Genomic DNA, 8,319 nt, shown 5'->3' with positions numbered 1-8,319 from the left:
CTGATCAGCGAGTCTCCTACCAGGTGGGGATCCAGACAAAAAATGATAGAGACGGTGCTGGAGCAGGAGCGTGCCGTTTCCAAAATCTTGGGCTCCGACAAAAAAACAAGGCATCTTGTTCTTCATTGGCAAGACCTGGAAGTCCTTGAATCCGTTAATAGGACTCTAAAACCCCTAGTCGAATTCACCGATGCCTTATCAGGTGAAGACTATGTCACAGTGTCCTACGTCAAGCCTGTGCTCCATTTCTTTGAGTCCAGCATCTTGGCTGTTCAGGAGGATGACACTCCACTGACAAAGTCAATCAAAGTCTCCATCCTGGACTATCTGAAGGAGAAATTTGCTGACCCTGAAACAAACAAGTTGCTGGACATGGCTTCTCTCATGGATCCCAGGTTCAAAACGACATACATTGCAGAGGAAAAGATCGAGGACATCAAGCTCAGAGCCATGGCTGAGATGGAGAAAATGCTGTCTGACCAGGGTGCAGCTGAGGCCACTGTTTCACAGCCTCAAGAAGAGCCACCAAAGAAGAAAACTTTGAAAAAAGTTTTTTCAAAAAAGCTACGCCGTGCTCTGCCTCTGCCACACCATCACAGAGAGGCCAGATACACACAGAGATGTCCACCTACCTGCAGTCTACCGCTGCTGACAGTGAGTCTGATCCCCTGCAGTGGTGGAAGAAACATGAAGACATGTTCCCAAACCTTAAAAATCTGGCCATTAAGTATCTATGTGTGCCTGCCACCAGTTCCCCTTCGGAAAGGGTATTCAGTACCAGGGGGAACATTGTCACATGCCAGCGGGCATCTCTCAAGCCTGAAACTGTGGATAGGCTTGTGTTTTTGGCACAGAACCTGTAGCTCATTTCATATGTTGCCACACACCTGTGACATGATTGTTCTTGTCCTGTAAGTGTTTGTTTTACAGTGACATTTCTGACCTTAGCTTCTTTTCTTCACATATTATTTGAAATTTTTTTGGATTTAATGTTGTAATGAACGATGCAAACAAGATGCACTTTAATTTAGTTAATTATTATTACTATTTATTTGTCAGGGGTTGCTCAATGCATTTTTGTTGGCTTTGAGCTCTCTTTTTGTTAACCAGTCATGAAAAACATGATGGAAAAAAGGTGCACTTTGATTTAATTTTGTATTATGATCATTATTTCTTGTCAGTGTTTTGAATGCACATTTTTTTGGCTTTGAGCTCTGTTTTTGCTCGAAAATAATTAACGGTTTGAATAAATGCTGTGTTGGAAAATCTAACTTGCTGTGATTTTCCTTTTCTTATGTGCAAGTTCTAAATTCTTCCAATAGAAAGCACTAGTGAGTTTAAACAATATGTTGTTTCATGCAATCTACATGCAGACTTATGTTTCAGGAATACTCAAATTATTATAACGTGTAGTAACATTATGCCAGACATGGTTGAATCGAGCATTTATGATGTGCTCTAGAGGAGATTCAAAATATATCGAGATATATATCGTGTATCGAGATATAGTAAAAAAATATCGAGATATTCATTTTGGCCCATATCGCCCAGCCCTACTTCGAATACTAATTTTCCGAGTGGCCGTTAGCTGTAAAAATCCATAGATTAGTCGCACCATTATATAAGCTGCAGAATCGAGAAATGGGAAAAAAGGTGCGGCTTATAGTCAGAAAATTACGGTAATCTTTCCCACAGGATGTTGTCACACGATGGGGCACTAAGCAGAAGATGGTAGATAGGGTGCTGGAGCAACTCCCAGCCATAAGACGTGTCCTGGTTGAAGACAGAAAACATAGCCACCTCAACCCAACCTGGCAGGATGTTTCTGTGTTGAAGTCCATCAACGCATTAATGAAACCACTGGCTGACTTCACCGACGTCCTTTCAGGGGAAAAATACGTCACAGTGTCCTCAGTTAAGCCTGTTATGGATTAAAGACGACCTTCTCTCTCCAGGCCCAGATGACGATGCAGTGACAGCCAGTATTAAACAAAACATGTGTAGGGTAGTGACTGAAAAATACAGATCACCAACAATCCAAGACCTCCTGAGAAAGGCCACCTTCTTGGATCCAAGGTATCGTGGCAGCTTGGAAGAGGAAGGGGCATTGGATGATGTCAAACATCAGCTTGTGCAAGAGCTACTGGACCTAAAAGGGCCAGAAGAAAGTGGAGAAGGTACCAGTGGTGAGAGCTGCAGCAAAGCTGCGGAGGAAACAAGGATGAACCTACTGCTGCCGCACCCACCAAGAAGAAGAGGCTGAGTGACCTTCTTCAAAACAGAAAAGCTCATCTCACAAGTCAGGTCCAGGCTGCATTTCCAAAAAGAGTGCAGGCTGATGCAGAGCTGACCAAGTTCATCCAAGAAGATGCACTTGATGCATCTTATGATCCCTTGATGTGGTGTTGTGACAATCAAAAAAGATATCCTTTGATGGCCAAGTTGGCCCAAAAAATACATGCACTAGCTCAGCTTAGCTTGTAAGTCTAACTAAATAATCACAATCACGTTTATAGTAGTGTGGTCACGATACTGGATTTTCTAACTTCGATACTATACCTGGAATAATATTGATATTCTATACCATTCTCGATACCAGGGACTCTGGTATCTCCAAAACTGCTAGGGCTATAATATTACATCTTGGTGCCAATAGAAAGATTGTTCTGCAAGTGAAATATTCAATGTGGATACTACTTTACGGCATAAGTGGAAGATTACATTTCCACCTGCAATAATTATCAGTTGGTCATTATCAGTTGGTATCACTGTGGTACTATGAGACACAAACAGGTAGATATCTTACCATTTTGACACTTGAAACCTCTATTTCATACATTCGCAAATACACATATGGCCACTAGATTGCGCTGAAGAACATGTGTTCTGATTGAAGGCAATTTACCTTTTTCCTAAGAAACCTTCTCTAAGTAATTTAATGTAAACACCATGTTTCGTTGCAAAATTTGGCCACTGGATTATCTGTTTATGATGGTTTAATGAGATCAGATTCAACTTTGTGGACAAAAATCACAAAGGTAAAATTTCATTTTTGGTTTTTAAAAGAAAAGGGGACGTTTCTTCTTAAATTGTTATTTGCGAGTTTTAGTCCCAGAATGATATGGCTTAGATTGTCGGAATTGGCGGAGGCTCAGCTTTCATATAATATATAGTTTGTGCAGGTCCAATTTCGTGAAAAAGATCGCTATTGCTGTGCATGTGCACAGTTATGAAACCCCAAACCGTGTTTGCATATGACTTTAAATTATTATTTTGACTTTCCTTGGTAATTTGCTTTAATCTAAAGTACTTCCAAACCGCACTCCTCCATCACTACTCCGTCTACCTTCTCTACCTAAAACGGTCGTGGCGGCGCTGCACTTGAGATGCTAGCTGTATTGGCTAACCTTTAACTAACACCGCCACACAGAGCATTGAGACTATTGCCGAATCACTGCCAGAGACCGCACTGCGAGTGAGTGACAGGAGGCTAGAACAGAGTCCAGAACAGCAGATGGGTTAGCTGAACCAGGATCTATTGCACCAATTGTTTCAGAGCTGAGTGTTAACCGGACTCCCTCTGTAACTAACGCTGTACCTATATGTACGGTGGTGCAAAACTGCATGTCAAACGGCATGTCAAATCGCATGTCAAATCGCATGGTAAATCGCATGACGCATGACGCATCGCATGAAATTAACGCTGTACCTATATGTACAGTCGTGCAAAATCACATGTTAACTCGCATGACAGAGCTGAGTGTTAACCACACTCCCTCTGAAATTAACGCTGTACCTAGTACAGGCGTGCAAAATCGCATGGCAAATCGCATGATAAACCGCATGTCAAATCAAATACTAACAACTAACCAGACTCCCTCTGAAAATAACGCTGTACCTATATGTACGGTGGTGCGGCCTCGCGCTGTCTCGAGGTGTAAAACCCGCAGACGAGGGCCGCAACCAGTATGTCGAAACCGCGGTATCCCCTTGACCGCTTCAGAGCTGAGTGTTAACCGGACTCCCTCTGAAAATAATAAAAAGGAAGTACTCAGAATAGGGTTCATGAACATAAGGTCGCTTTCATCGAAGGCGCTCTTGGTCCATGATCTAATCATTGATAAAAAGATCGACATACTGGGGCTTTGTGAAACCTGGTTAAAACCAGATGAGTTTCTAGCCCTAAACGAAGCTACTCCACCCCATTACGTTAGCACCCAAGTATCTAGAGAAGTTAAGAAAGGTGGTGGAGTAGCCCTGATATCTAATTCTAAGCTTAATTTAAAGCCAAAGAATAGATATATTTTCAGATCCTGCAAGGTGCTAGCGCTCTGCACCTCAGCTCCCAGAGAAGCAAAACGAGTTCCAGACTCTTTTGTTTTAGCTGTAGTATACCGTCCCCCAGGACCGTATTCAGTTTTTCTCGATGAGTTTTCTGACTTTGCAGCTGATCTGGCTACATACTCAGACAATGTTTTGCTTATTGGGGATTTCAACATTCACGTGAATAACCCGTCTGATGCCCTCACAAGGGCGTTTCTGTCCATCACAGATACGCTTGGCTTCAAACAGCTCGTCCAGCACCCAACCCACATCGGTGGAAACACGCTGGATCTCGTTCTGACCCGCAGTGTAGACATTTCACAGCTAGTGGTCTCTTCCTACACCTCAGCTTTATCAGACCATTTTTTGCTCACTTTCCAGGTGGTGGTATCCTGCCCCTGCGACGATCAACAAGCTACTTTCAGCTGTCGCCGCATCACACCTGCAACCATTACAGCTATGGCAGATAAGTTAACTAGTTCACTTGCACCTCTCTGTAACTATAATGGTTCTGTGGAGTGTCTTACTGATGACCTCAACATTGCCTTGTCTGTTGCCATTGATTCAGTTGCTCCGCACGTAACTAAAAAACGAACATTGAAAAAACCAGCTCCTTGGTTTAATGCAGAAACGCGCATTTTGAAGCGAAACTGCAGGATCCTTGAACGTAAATGGCGCTCGGCTAAACTTGAGGTCTTTCATCTTGCTTGGCATAATAGTCTGATCACCTATAAGGGTGCGCTGACTATTGTCAGGAACGCCTACTATTCTAGTATCATTAATTTGAATAGAAATAATCCTAAATTTCTTTTTGACACGGTGAGGAGTCTCACTCAGACCGTAGGCTCCTCGATCGTGGCAGGTGAATTCATGGATTTCTTTGAGAATAAGATTCAATCAATTAGAGGGGAAATTGATGCTTGCCGTGCGGCTAATCCTACACATCCTGTGGGGCAGGATGAGGTTCTCCCAAGTAGGATGGTGAACTCTGACGCAACTCTTTTGGAGTTTAAGGCAATTTCTTTGGTGGAACTTGAAAGGGTGATAAAGGCCTCAAAGCCAACAACTTGTATGTTGGATCCTCTCCCTTCCAGGGTTCTTAAGGAACTTCTTCCAACGGTGGGGCCTGTTATCCTCTCGCTTATGAATCTTTCGTTTTCAACGGGAATTGTTCCCTCCAATTTCAAGGCTGCGGTGTTAAAACCGCTACTCAAAAAGCCTGGTCTTGATCCTGAATTAATCAGGAACTATCGGCCTATATCGAATCTGCCCTTCCTGTCCAAGGTACAGGAAAGGATTGTAGCGAAGCAAATTGTTGATTATCTGACCAGGAATAATCTCTTCGAACCTTTCCAGTCGGGGTTCAGGAATTTCCACTCAACTGAAACTGCTATTACAAGAGTTGTAAATCACATCCTTTTAGCTTTGGATAAAAATACAAGCACAATGCTTGTGCTGCTGGACCTGAGCGCTGCGTTTGATACGATCGACCACAGCACTCTTCTTCACCGTCTTGAACACTATGTTGGTTTCGGGGGTACGGCTCTTGGTTGGCTTGAATCGTACCTCACCGATAGAACCCAATTTGTGCTTCATGAGGGTGCAGAATCAAAGCGCGGTAAATTGCGCTTTGGCGTACCACAAGGGTCGGTTCTTGGTCCATTACTTTTTGCAATTTATATGCTTCCCCTGGGTGACGTTATCCGCAGCTTCGAAATTAGTTTCCATTGCTATGCGGATGACACCCAGCTCTACATTCCTGTAGATTCCGGGGACTCGGGCCAGATTCAAAGGGTTGAGTCCTGTCTAGCTGCTGTGAAGGGCTGGATGTCACAAAACTTCCTACAGCTTAATACTGGGAAGACAGAGCTGATGATTATCGGCTCGAAGCGGGACCGGGAAAAGTTTGAGGATGTCTGCGTCCGTCAAAAATCTTGGTGTCCTGTTTGACCCTCACCTATGCTTTGACCAACATATAAGAAGTATAACTAGAATTGCTGGACTATTGCAATGCATTGTTCTCGGGATTACCGAACTCTACCACAAAAAGTCTACAGCTGTTACACAATGCGGCAGCTAGACTGCTGACCAGAAGGAGAAAGTTTGATCATATTACACCTATTCTCGCCTCTCTACACTGGCTACCAATAACTTTCAGATCAGACTTTAAGGTGCTATTGTTAACCTATAAAGCCTTGCATGGATTATCTCCATCGTACTTGAAGGACCTGATCATTCCTTATAGTCCTTCTCGGTCTCTCCGGTCTTCGGGAGCTGGCCTTCTTTCACTGCCGAAGGTTAAAAAGAAATCGGCTGGACAGAGAGCGTTTGCCTATCGAGCCCCTTTTTTATGGAATAGGCTGCCATCAGCGATCAGGGAAGCTGACTCTGTGGAGCTATTCAAAGGGAAGCTCAAAACGCACCTCTACAATCTTGCATTTGGAGTGTGAAAACAACTGATGCGAGAGTGAAGACTACTCTGTTTGCTTGTGCTTTTGTTATTACATTATACATTCCCACTATGTACTTTTCCGTTCTAATTCACTATTCTGTCTGTTCTAGCGTGTTGCGGGTACTGGACTGGATGCCTGGACTCTCCTCATGGATAACCGGCCAGAACCCCATCACCATTTTAATATGATGTGCATGTATTTACCTGTATGTCAATTGTGGCACCCATTGCACTCCTGACCATCCCTGGAAGAAGGGATCCCCTACAGTGCGTTTCTTCTCAAGATTTCTTCCTTGCTGATTCAAGGGAGTTTTTTCTTGCCCGTGTGGGGGCATGGGTAAAGGGGGGTGTCACAAATATTTGGCCTGTTAAGCCCTTTGAGACTGTAATGGTGATTAAGGGCTATACAAATACAATTTAATTGAATTGAATTGAGGCGGGGCTATGTTCGCGCTGTAGTGCTGTGTGTCTGTTAACGTGCTGTCCGATAGAAGAGAAGACAGCGCGCTGATCAATTGCAAATATATCTATTTTGTGTGATTTTACGGAAGAAAATGGTTGCTTTGCAGTTTTTAGAAACTCTTAAATATATATGAACAAACCCTAAAAAATGCACTTGCCCTTTCGGGCAACCAGAAATAATCTCATCTTGCCCAAATATTATTTTTAGTTGCCCCGGGCAAGCGGGCAACCGTTAGTGTCAACCCCTGGCACAGCAAAATTTGTTATCGTGACAGGCCTAACTGTACCATGCGCTCGTGTTTACAGTGGATGTACACAGCTTTTGGCTGTGTTCTGTAAATATTCTAGAACACTCTGGGTCCTCCGGCGGGAGTCCTGGAGCTCTATATCAAAATAATATCATATTATACATAGATATCTATATCATATAATATATATTATCACAGCCGAAAGCTGTGTGCGCCTCTAGACGATATTATGAATCTCAAACGACTGCGTCGGGTTCTCCGACATCTCTGGTTCTACTACTTCCATATCAATCTGAACTGAAGTAGACTGAACCACGACATGGAGGAGAAAGGGACACAGCGGTGGTGCCTCGCGGTGGCGGGCAGCGGGGCTCCGGCGGGAGACAATCGCGGGCAACAATCCCTTTCTCCTCCATGTCGCGGTTCATGTACCTCAGGGAGTCAAAGCCAAAGTTCCTTTCCCCAAATTCCTTCTCAACCATGGCTGAGATAACCCCACTACGAGTCTCGTTGTGGAAAAACCCGGGGACATCAGAGAACCCGACGTGTTATGCGCCATAACAGCAACAGCAGAACAGTTATCCAAATAACCAAGAAGTGTATTGAAGAATAGTCGTAGCTCATTGTCTCATTGGCGGACCAAATTCTCTGGGCGGGCAAAGCAGAGAAGGGGAGGTAACCTGGCATCTTATGACAACATATGGGGCCAAATTCGAAATCGGAGCGTCTGAGCTTTAATTTTTTTTAATTTTTAATTTATTTTTTTTTTTTACTCGCTTCAGCGTGTAGACTCTACTGAGGTCCAACCACTGAGGACTCTGAACTGTATTTGGT

Source organism: Gadus macrocephalus, chromosome 15 (assembly GCF_031168955.1).
Source record: "Gadus macrocephalus chromosome 15, ASM3116895v1".
Lineage (NCBI taxonomy): Eukaryota > Metazoa > Chordata > Actinopteri > Gadiformes > Gadidae > Gadus > Gadus macrocephalus.
The sequence above is the reverse complement of the archived record's forward strand: the minus strand, read 5'-3'. Positions refer to the sequence as shown.